Genomic DNA, 11865 nt, shown 5'->3' on the forward strand with positions numbered 1-11865 from the left:
TAAAAGCTCAGTACGCAGACCAGTCTGGCCTAGAACTCAGTGACCAGCCTGTCTCTGTTGGGATTAAATGTGTGTACTTACTCCCTGGTTAAGGTTTGGGTTCATGCTGTTAATCAACCTGACACTAGCTGGAGTTACCTGACAGAGAACTTCAACTCAAAATGCCTCTATTAGATTAGCCTGTGAGCAAATCTGTAGGGCATTTTCTTGATTTATGATGTGGAGGAGTCAGCTCATCGTGGGCAGTAATATTCCTAGAAAGGTGGTTATAAGGAAGGAAGCTGAAGCCTGGTGGTGGTCCATAGGTCTTTAATCCCAGCATTCAGGAGGTGGAGGTAGGTGGATCTAAGTTTGAGGACTGCCTGGTTCTCACAGTGAGTTCCAGGATAGCTAGGGCTACAGAGAGACACACTGTTCAAAAACAACAAAAAAGAAAGCAAACTGACTAAGACAGGAGGAACAAGCCAGTAAACAGTATTGCACAGTTGTCTCTGCTTCAGTTCCTCCTTCAGGTTCCTGCCCTGAATTCTCTCTGATCAACAGTTACCTGAAAATATAAAATGAAATAAACCCTTTCTGCCCTAAGCTGCTTTGGCTCATCATGTTTTATCACAAGAGAAACCTAACTGAGATACACTAACAGGCACATCTAAAATCCAATGATATAAAGTAGTAGGAGAATACTGACACATCTGGTCAACTGTCAGCTATGATTCTTGCTTAAGAGAAAATACTAAAAACATCCTTAACTAGCAGATTGGAAGAAAACTTGATTCAGTTTTAGAGTATTTTTCTTGTTTGTTTCATTTGCTTTGTGTAAGTAATACTGGCATCAAAAGCAGTGCCTCAGACAAACTAGGCAAGTACTCTAACATTTGATCTGCAATTTGAATTTTCAAGAGTCACTATCAACCAGGCCTCAGAGGCCTGTAATTATAGCTACTCAACAGGCTGGGGCAGGAGGATCATTAAGTCCAAGGCTTGGGCCACAGAGTAAAGTCAAGGCCAGCACAGGAAACTTAGTGAAAGCCTGTTGCAGAGAGCTGTGGAGACAGCGCTCAGTGGCAGAGTGCTTGCCTGACAAAGGTGACGGCCTGTATAAAGTAGTGAGCAGTAGCTTTTGTCATCAACTGGCAGCTATGACTTGCTCAAAAGACAACAGTCAGAGATCCTTTATTAACACATTTATGGTCAAGTCATGAGACACAGATAGCACACCATTCCTGGCACATAGAATGGTCTCTCAAGTTCCAAATGTCTTCTAGACTTAGGGTTCAATCCCCATTACTATCCATTCACACACACACACACACACACACACACACACACACACACACTTTCAATATTGTTACAACCTTTCTTCTCAGAAAATTGCAGGTAGAAAATAACTGACAATAAATGAAACCTAAAATAGCCCAAGACAACACTGGGAAGGTTCTTTCCTTTCCTGAGAAGACCCACCCAATTGGTAGGAGTCCAAAAACGTTAATCTAGATAGATGAGCATCATGAACCAAAACACCGTGCCTGGATAAGACTTCTCTCCCTATCTGATGCAGGGCACTTGACCCCTTTGCTCTGTCCTTGTCATTCTCTTCTGCTTTTCTTCTTCCTAAATGAGGGCAAACGACAGCCAACACTTTCTCCTCAAGGATAGACTTTGAGGAATGAAAAATACCTCAAAACTCAATTACAGGCAAGGCATTTGTTTTGTTTTGTTTATTTGTCTGTTTGTTTTTAAAGAAAGGTTTCACTATGTAGCCCTGGCTGAGTTGGAGCTCACTCCAGATCAGGCTAGCCTTGAATTCAGAGAGTTTTGGGCAGGAACCACCATGCCCGGGGAGGCATTTTAACCTCTTGTAATCCAGCCATGTTTATGAACATTCTACAGTAGCCACATACACCAAGAAATAAATTAGAGGCTCATGTCCTATTTGCAATTTTTCCTTTTTGCTCTTAGTTTCTGCAACAGGGTTTCAAACAGCGGCCCAGACAGAACTCCAACTCTCAATCTCCCTGAAGCCCCACCCCCATTGCTGGCTACACTGGCTGTTACACACACACACACACACACACACATACACACACACACACACACACACACACACACACACACACACACACACACACACACACGTTCTATAGAACAGACAGATATTTGGACTTCAGGGAAAGAAGCCAACTGAGCCAAGGCAGATCAGCTAAATGGAGCACAGTATTGTTGACATACAATTTGTAAACTAAACTGCCTAAGAGATCAGTGGAATGCACACAAGGTTATTTATTACTTCAAATTATGCACTCACTATTAATAAATGTTCATCTCTAACACCAAGAGATCTGACACCTCTGCACTCCACTGACACCAAACACAGGTGCACACAGCCACATGCAGAGATATGCATTGTTTTATTTATTATTATTGACTTTATGTCTCTGGTCTAATAAATCTACTTTAAACATATAAGCAAAGTTGGTGATGCCATTGTCTACTGACCTTAAGTTAGTTAACACGTCTGTTTTCTCACTACCACATGATCCATGAACAAAGCAATTTATTCACTTGGCATACAACTGTAATTTCAGCACCTAGGAAACAGGAAGGAGTACAAGTTCCCAGCAAGCCTGGGCTACATCAACAAACTATACCTCAAAAGCAAGTGGGGAAGGGCAGAAGGGACCAGGGACGTGGCTGAGTGGTGTAACACCTGATAAGTCTTCATGAGGTTCTAGGTTCAAACTCCAACACACACACAAAATGCGTTAGGAACTAAGAATAATTAAAAATATAAAGACAAATATGAATTTTAACAATAAAGGAAAGTGTATTAGTTAGGGATGCTATTGCTGAGACAAAGCACCATGACGAAAAAGCAATCTGAGGAAAAGATTTACTCTGCTTACACTTCCACATCACTGTTCATCATCAAACACAGCAGGAACTTGGAGCAGGAGCCGATACAGACAGAGGTCATGGGGGAGGGGGTGCTGCTGCTGGCTGGTTTCCATGGCTTGCTCAACCTACTTTCTTATAGAACCCAGGACCACCAGCCCAGGAATGACACCACCACAATGGGCTGGAATTTCCCCCACTGGTTGTTAATGGAAAAATTGCCTTACAGCTGGATCTCAAAGGAGGCATTTTCTGAACTGAGGCTCCTTGCTCACTGATGACTGCTTTGTGACACGTTGACACAAAACCAGCCAGTACAGAAAGTAAGTTCTAAAAACTATGCATCAAATACACTGCTAAAACAAAATTCAAGAGATTCAAGCTCAAGAGATGGCTCAGCGGTTAAGAGCAGTTAAGTAGTATGCTCTGCTAGAGTTCATTCTCAGCACCAACAGCAGGTGTCTGACAACTACCTCTAACTCCAATATCTCTGCCCTAGGGCACCTGAACTCAAACTCACACACACCTAACTAAAGATACAAAAATACGTTAAAAAACATTAAATTTAGTCAATAATTTTTGATCCTTTGGTAGGCCAAGGTAGGTGCTATGTACTAGGTGAATACAGATAACATTTAAATTTTTAGGCATGATGGGGCAGTGGTGGTACACACCTTTAATTCCAGAACTTGGGAGCCAGAGGCAGATGGATCTCTATTTGAGACCAGCCTGGGCTACATTGTGAGTTCCAGGACACCCAGGGCTACATAGAGAAACCTCATCTCAAAACACAAAACAAAAAAACTAACCAAGCAACCAACAGTTCTTAGTCTTTAGCAGGACATAGTAGCCCGCTACCCTTTAAACCCTGTTCAGAAACTACAATCCCCATCTCTAGATGTACCCCTCCACCCCCGCTTTACCTTCCAACTTGGCACATGATGCAGTGCCATTTCTAAAAAGCCTCTCTTCTATGCACAAATGGAGTAGACCATCCTCTTTCCTTCCTGGATGCCTCATCACTTCTCCTCTTCCACAGAACTGACAAGCTAGTGTAAGGGTGTTTATCTGTACACATCACCTTCAGTAGACAGCAATGCGTGTCCTTGGGGAAAGGACTGTATGTCCCATACCATTCTCCTTCTGACACCTGGAGCGCTATCTGGAACGTAGCAGGTACACAAATATATCATCTGGGTCTTTTAAGTGTTATGTGAAAGAATGAGATTAGAAGAAAATCAGATAGTCTATGTGGGAAGGGGGTGTTGAAATAAGGTTCTGGTAGCCCTGAGAGGGTGGGGGCCGGGGGACAACTCAAACTCACTATGTAGCATAGGCTTGCCTCGAATTTCTGATCCTTCTGCTTCTCTCCCAAGGGCTAGAATTATAAACACGCACTGCTCAGTCACAGGCAACAGTTCTAAATCGTTAGAAATACTGCATATTTTATACCATCTCACACTGGATATACACAGTCTATATGTTCTCATCTGATAATATAAATGATAAGTCTGAGATAGAATGGCTGAATTCTTTTCTAAAACTCTGTGGCTAAAAAAGGACTGAGTCAATAGCAGAAGCCACACTGGATTTCCTAATCTCATTCTTCCTGTCTTAATGCACTTTGCTGACATCCTCTCTAGCCCCAAACCCCTTCATGCAAGGTTAAATACAGTCAATTAAAGGCTACTTCAGAAGAGTTTTTCTTAAATACTTATTGTATTTGAGAGTTTCAGACACGCAAATGATCAAATCTACACCTCAACTCCATCCGAGCTTCCTGAGCTTTTCAGAGTCCACCCTCCCACCCCCCCCACCCCCCACCCCCCCACCCCCGGCACAGGGCAATCTACTGAGGCATGAGCAGCCAGCCTCTCTTGGTAGCCTTATCCCTGAAGAAAACCGACTCTTTCTCTCCCAACAGCCACAGCTGCTCAGCTCCAGGAACTTCAGGAGCCCCTCCCCCCCATCCTGGGACGTTGGCTGGCCTGCTCTTGTACAGGTCTTGCCCATGTAGTCACAGCAGCAGTAAGATCATGTGTGTAAAGGTTCTGTCCTGTCCAACAATTCCTCTGGCTCTATAAGAGCTTCTACAAGAAGGAAGAGGAGTTAAATATTAGTGGATATGTAGTATTCAAAAACTTCTAAAATACTTATAACTTTGGGATTGAGGAAAGGCTGTTGGTAAAGTACCTGCTGGGAAAGCTTGAATGCCCAGTCAGGAGTGGCAGCACCAGGATGGAGGCACCTCAGTGAAAGCACCTCAACAAACCCCCACAGCTGCCTCCTACCCTACAAACCCATGCCTCCCACATGTGTGTGCAAACACACATGCATACATCACACAATCAATAAGTAAACAAAATAATAAATATACTTGGTACTTAAAGAATGGCAACAAATGGTCAAAGAAAAAGTCAAACTCTTCAACTCACAGTAGGTTATGTCCCCTCAGAAAAGAATTTAAATTAAAAAATATGAACAGAGATGGTGTGGTGCTGAATACCTATAAACCCAGTGCTCAGGGAGTGGAGGCAGGAGGACTGAGAAGTCACAGCTGGTTTTGGCTATCTACTAAGCTCAAGGCCAGCCTGGGTTACGTGAGATCCCCTCTCAAAAATCCGAAAGGAAAATAATGTAAGTTTAAAGTGTGTCTCATATCTAACCTACTCGTATCATAGCTGAGCAATATGGTAAATGTAGAGGAGGCTGTTTATCCCTGTGAGCCTGCACAACCTACTGCAGCGGCCAGACACAGCAGAGAATAACACATCTGGCTAGCATGCTTGCAGGTAGCTTTCCAAAATCCAAGTATAGCAGCTTAGCGGTAGAGTGCTTGTCTAGCATATATGAGACCCTAAGTTCAATTCCCAGCACTGAAGGAAAAGGGGGAGAGAGGAAAGGAAATCTTTTATTGGCCAGAAACAGTGACATACAATTAATTCTAGTTCTTTGGAACTTGAGACAGAAAGATCACGAGTATCAGGTCAACGCCGGCTACTGTGCCTGTTTTTTTTTGGGTTTTTTTGTTTTTGTTTACCTGACACAAAGTTAAGACATATCAAAGAAGAAATCTTAATTTAGAAAATGTATCCGTAAGACTGGTCCTTAGGCAAGTCTATAGGACATTTTCTTGAGTAACAGTTGATGTATAAGGGCCCCTTCTAGTGAGGGCAGGCAGTGTGATGTGGAAGGGCTCATTCTCCCAAGGGCAGGCAGTGACACTCCTGGGCAGATGTGCCTGCCTGGTCTAAGACCGAGCAAGCAATGGAGTAAGCAGGTAAGCACCATTCCTCCAAGACCTCTGCTTCACTTTCTGACCCTAGGCTCCTGCCCTTCTAGATGGACTGTGATTTCAGGACACAGAGCTGAGATAAACCATTTCCTCTCCAAGTTGCCTTTTATCACAGCAGTAGGATAATGCTAAAATACCCTACAAGTGAATAAGACAGCAGCCTGGGCTACATGGCAAGAGCCTATTTCAAAAAGATCCCAAATATCTAAGAAGTTCCTAACTGTGCCTGGCACTGTATCATAAAGTCACCATAAAGCTGAAAACACCTCAGATGAGCCACATTCAGGACTGTATATCTAAAGGTGAGCACGCAGAACCGACACATGCCAACATTTTAGCAAACTTTTGCCTGGGACTATTCCAGTGTTAATGCTGCAAAGGCTTCAGTATCACATGTGACCCCAGCCCAGGCTTCACTAAGCCCAATCTCCTTTTCCCACAGAATGAAATTACTCTCAAATTACAAGGTTGCTCCAGTGGGGAAAGCCTACAAGGAATAAAAAGAGACAATCATCCCTAACCATTCTTCGCTACCTGACTACTCCAGTTTAGAAGCAAAACTAAAATCTAATCATTCCCAACTACACCAGACCCCAAGCCACTCTGACCTTCGTTTCTGCAGACAACATGGCAATCAGATAATTTCAAAACTCAACTTAGATTAATTTGCTCCTGACTCAAACTTATCTCATTAAAAATAAAAATTAGAAGCCAGGCAGTGATGCCCCAAACCTTTAATCCCAGCACTTGGGAAGCAGAAGCAGGTGGATCCCTGTAATGATCACAGTTTAAAAAAAAAAAAAAAAATGCCCTTTAGACATATACCTAGGAACTCAGTTACATTACTTATTCACAATAACCAGACACACTCTAGAACCTTCTGATGCCCACTAGATGGTATATAAGCAGAGACCAAGTACAGAGACTGCTCTGTACTTCTGAAGAGATGCTACCTTGATGTCTCCCCCAGGATGCTGACCCTTCAATCAGAGATGGCTGTCAGAGACTGGACCTGACATTCAGCTAAGTTGAGCAGCTTTGGGGAAGATAGGCTTAGGACCATAGTTAAGGAACTGAGAATGTGAACATTGTGTAATGACTCTCAGCATAATAGAATATAACTTTTGTATACTACGTGATGTGTATCTGCCTTCTTACTCCAGACAATCTCTTGTCAGTTCAAGGTCAGCCTGGTCGACAAAGCAAGTTCCAGGACGTCTAGGGCTTGTTACACAGAGAAACCTTGAATCAAAAAAGGGAGTAAAAGCAAGGTGGTGATGTATGCTTTTAATCTCAGCTCTGGGAGACAGAAGCAGATGGATCTCTGAGTTCAATGCCAGCCTGGTCTACAGAGCAAGTTCCAGAACAGTCAGGAATACAAAAAGAAACCTTGTACAAAAAAGAGACAGAGACAAAGGGGTGAGGCGGAGGGAGGAAAAGAAAGGAAAGGAAGGATGGAAGGAAGAAGTCTAAACCTTTAATACCAGGCCTCAGAAGGCAGAGGCAGGTGGATCTCTGTGAGTTCAAGTCCAGCCTGAGACAGGGCCACAGAGTGAGATCCTGTCTCAAAACAAACCAATACACAAACAAACAAACAAGAGATAGTTCAGTGGTAAAGAATACCAGCTGGCACTTGCAGAGGACATGGGTTTGCCTCCCAGTCCCACATGGTGGCTCACATCCTTCACTAACTAGTTTTAGGGGACCCCTTAATGGACACTGGGCATAAATACAGCGGACATACATACATGCAGGCAAAACACCTGCTCACATTAAGATTAAAACGGAAAAAAAAATTAAAGCTTTTACAAAGTCCCACAAGAACCTTGTCTCATCTCTGAGCATTCCTCTTTGCCCCTGGAATAGGCTAGTAGGTCCCAATGGCTTTTCCATGTGGTTTAGCCTCACTCAAATTTCTTTTCTAACATTTCCCATGCACACCACCAACCCTATCCATTCCATTCAATTGGTTTGTCCTTTTTCTAGAAGTTTCTATCACCTGGAATATACTTTTCCCCTGGGACAGTGCTCACTGTCACCCTGGTTGGTCTAGAACTAACTATGCAGACCAGGCTAGCATTCTGAGGACTGGGATTAAAGACACTGGGGGTTGGAGATGGGGAGCTGGAGAGGGAGAGAGGAGGGGGGAGGGAGAGAGAAAGAAAGAAGGAGAGGGAGAGAATTCTTTTTTGAGACAGGGTCTTGTTCTATAGTCCAGACTGGCCTCTAACCCAAGGCAACCTTCCTACCTCAGCTTGTCTAGGATTAGAAGCTTGAGCCACCACAGCTGGGTTTTGTTTTCAGGTTAGAGTTTGGTTTTGTACTGTTCAGGATCCAATGCAGAGCCTTGTGCATGCTGATGCTAGGTTGGTTGGGGCTTTGGAGGATGTTGTTTGTGTGTTGGAAAGAGTCCCATGATCTCCAGGCTGGCAGCTAGCTCACTAAACAGCCAAGGCTGGCCTTAAACTCCTCTGATTCTCCTGCCTCCACCCCACCTTCATTGCTGGAATTAAAGGTATTGGCCTCAAAACTGGACTCAAAGTACATTTAAACTTAGTCTAAGATTCTCACCTGTCGTGACAACTACCATAAGGCCAGTGTCCTTGTTCGAAATTTCAATTCAAACAATAACTTTAATGAAATCCGAATATTTGCTTCTGACTCAAGAACTAGGTATCAAGGACCCAGAGATACTTATCTGGTGAACTCTAGAAGACTTTAGATAGTCAGCTGCTCCTGAGGTGAAGACATGCTATGCTTCCTCAGGAAAAAGAACGCTACATGCTGTGGGAGAAAAACCTATATGCCACCCAGCTTCTTAGGTTCCTCAAGTTTATATTCTTTAAGAGCACTTCCAACAAAGTAAATAAATGAAAGTGTTCTACTAACAGAAAAATGCATTTGTTAGTATTAAGTACTATTATTAAACTGAGACTAAAAGAACGGCACTGAAGTCTGCGTTTAGACAGAATCGATAAGCACCGAAATAATACGATTTAAAGACCTCGCACGAAAATGCAAGCCCTCAACTTGAGCCCGGGACTCGAGGTTCCGTTTCCTACCTCAGTAAGGAACTGACATACTACCTACCCAAAGGGACAGCTAGGCTGCCCAAGGGCTCCGGGGCCGGTGTCTCGCCAACCCCACCTCCGCCCAGCGGCACCGCCTCCCCCGCCATCGCCTCGGGGTGCGCTTGCCCGCAGCCCTTGCCCCGCCACCCTCCGCCACACACTTCCGCGCCCCGGACATACACCAGCCCTACCCGAGGTGCCGGCTCCGCTCCGGCTTCCCGCAGCGGGAAAGACGCTCGGTCGAGTTCAGACCCCACCGTCCTGCAGAGGCGCAGGAGCAGAAGTCCCAGTGCGCGCGCAGCCGCACAGAGCACCGCCGGCGGGGTCAGAAAACAGCCCAGCGGGCACTTCCGCCTCCTAACCAGAGCGAACCGCAGAGCCGGGAGCCCACCGTAAGTCCAGTCACCCTCGGCGCCCGGAGATGACGTCAGCAAGGCCACGCGGCCAGCGCCCCGCCCTCTGAGTTCGGCCCAACCCCGTAAGACAGGAGCTGCTCCTGAGCGTGCGCAGACAGACGCAATGAGTTCGCTGGTCTTGGGCGAACAGAAAGAACGCGGTCCTTGGCGTTCCTGGTTGTCAGTGTGACAGTTGTAGAAGAAGAGAGAAGCAAAGGACCCTGATACATCGGCTGCCATGTAGCAGCATATTGTAAAAAACCTTACTTTTAAGAGCGATTGGGGTGGTTTCGTTGTGCTAGAGTCAGGGCAGGGAGGATCTCAAGCTGCTGCTGTAGCAGGTCTGGGACTTAACTAGGTATCTCGGGCTCCTCAGCCTCCTAAGTGCTAGAACTGCAGACATGAGCCACCACAGCTGGCTTTCAAGGTAAACCACATTCATTTGCTCAGTAGAACCTCCCCACTCCTGTAGGACCACAGTAGGCATTAGTGGCTTTATTTAACCCCAGTTGGTAAAAGTACCAAAGCCTCCCATACCTCTAAGAGTACCTTTCCTATTCTTGCTTTGAAAATAAAAAATGAACGTATCTCTAAAGAGCTGGGTCTTTACTCACCAAACATTTTTAAAAACCTCCGCCTCTTCTCCCTCCTTTCTCTCTTCTCCCTCCACCACCTCCTCTTCTTTTCTCTTTCCAATCCTCCCTTCCCCGAGGGGATGAGGTGTCCAAGTACATCATAAGAGGTGGTTATTGGAGCCCCCAGAGCTGCAGTTACAGGCACCCAGTGCAGGCACTGGAAATGATTTTAGTCTTTTTGCAAGAGCAGTGAGCACACTTAACTACACTGGTATGTATGCATTTCTCCAGCCTATTTTTTTCTTTCCTTCCTTCTTCTCTCCTTTTTCGGGTTTGAGACAAGTTCTCATGCAGCGCTGCTAGGACACCTTGTTCTGTTGGCAGCAGCAGTATAACATGACCAGAGCCATAAATCTAAAGGCACTGTTAGCTGAAGAAACCCAAGGCGGTCTTGTCAGTCTTCTGTTCAGGAGAAGCTGGGTTGGCCTTTTATAAGGCTCTAACTAATGTAATTTGGTACCATACTCTGATAATCCTGGGTATGAACCTTGTACCAGTGCCCATGCCCTGGCCACTACTTAATAAAACTTACTTCAAATTTGGCTCAAATTTTGTTGTAGTGGTCTTACTCTTGCCCCGTGGGATTAACACCAGTCTTTTGTGAGGTTTCCCGAACCTTGGAGGAGATGGTGTCCCTTTCATGGCCGAGCATACGATAGTCATTTTTTTTCTCAGTGCTTAGACCAGTTATGGCCTCAACTAGTCACTGATTACTGAGTTTAATGTAGGGATTTCTGCTTTGAGTGTGTGGAGTGATGAGAACTGTGCTTTTCAAACTTTGGACTGGTATTCCTACTTTAAAAAAAAATCTACATTTTCTCCAAGTAATATAATCATTTACTAAGGAGTCTCATTATAAAACAATCCTGATTTTTACTCAAGCTAAATCACTGATGGTATTGATATGTTCAAACACTTGAAGTCCCTTGGAAGCAGGTTTTATTATTAAATTCTAGAGAAAAATCACACTATTATTCAGTGTGATTTCAACAAATTTCCAAATAGCATGTAACCTAGTCAATAATACTGAAGAAATATCTCTTAATTTAGTTTTAAGTGTCTAAGACAGGAGGTTCTACTGAGAAAATGAATGTGGTTTACCTAGAAAGCTGGCTGTGGTGGCTCACGTCTGCAGTTCTAGTACTTGGGGGGCTGAGGAGCCCGAGATTATGGTCTGAACTTGGATTAGAAGCTGAGGTCCATACTGTTGGCATTAGAATAGCCCCTTCCCCCAGCAATGGCTCCACCCACAGGTGACAGGAACCTAGCACATCAACTGCCATGGAAACAGCCAAAGCATTCCCAGAAGACATCAGTTCAGAATCCCACCTTCACCTGGGAGCAGGTGACGTCACTACCCCTACAAAGACTGAAACCCCTCCTCCTCACTCTCTTTTTCCTCTTCTCTTGGCCTTTACCCCTGCCCCATCCCGTTCTATTAATACTCTCCATGTGGAACCGTGTTTGTTTGGTGTGGTCTGTCCTGGCATAGGCCAAGAAATCTAATTAACAGCATTGGTGGCCCGTACGGGGACCCTAGATTTTTCTCGCAACCAGTCCTGGCCGGGCATTCCAGC

General features: G+C 44.7%; 1 protein-coding gene across 3 annotated transcripts in view; it reads right to left on the reverse strand.

The window, feature by feature from the left end:
- ATG5 (autophagy related 5) overlaps positions 1-9637 on the reverse strand; it is an 86178-nt gene extending 76541 nt beyond the window's left edge. For all 3 annotated transcript variants that reach the window (XM_080938328.1, XM_080938327.1, XM_080938326.1), the window contains exon 1: positions 9450-9637. The gene's annotated coding sequence lies outside the window, so the exon portion shown is untranslated. The remainder of the gene's footprint in view (positions 1-9449) is intronic.
- Between the last annotated feature and the right edge of the window lie 2228 nt (positions 9638-11865).

This window comes from Micromys minutus (genome assembly GCF_963924665.1).
Source record: "Micromys minutus genome assembly, chromosome: 25".
Lineage (NCBI taxonomy): Eukaryota > Metazoa > Chordata > Mammalia > Rodentia > Muridae > Micromys > Micromys minutus.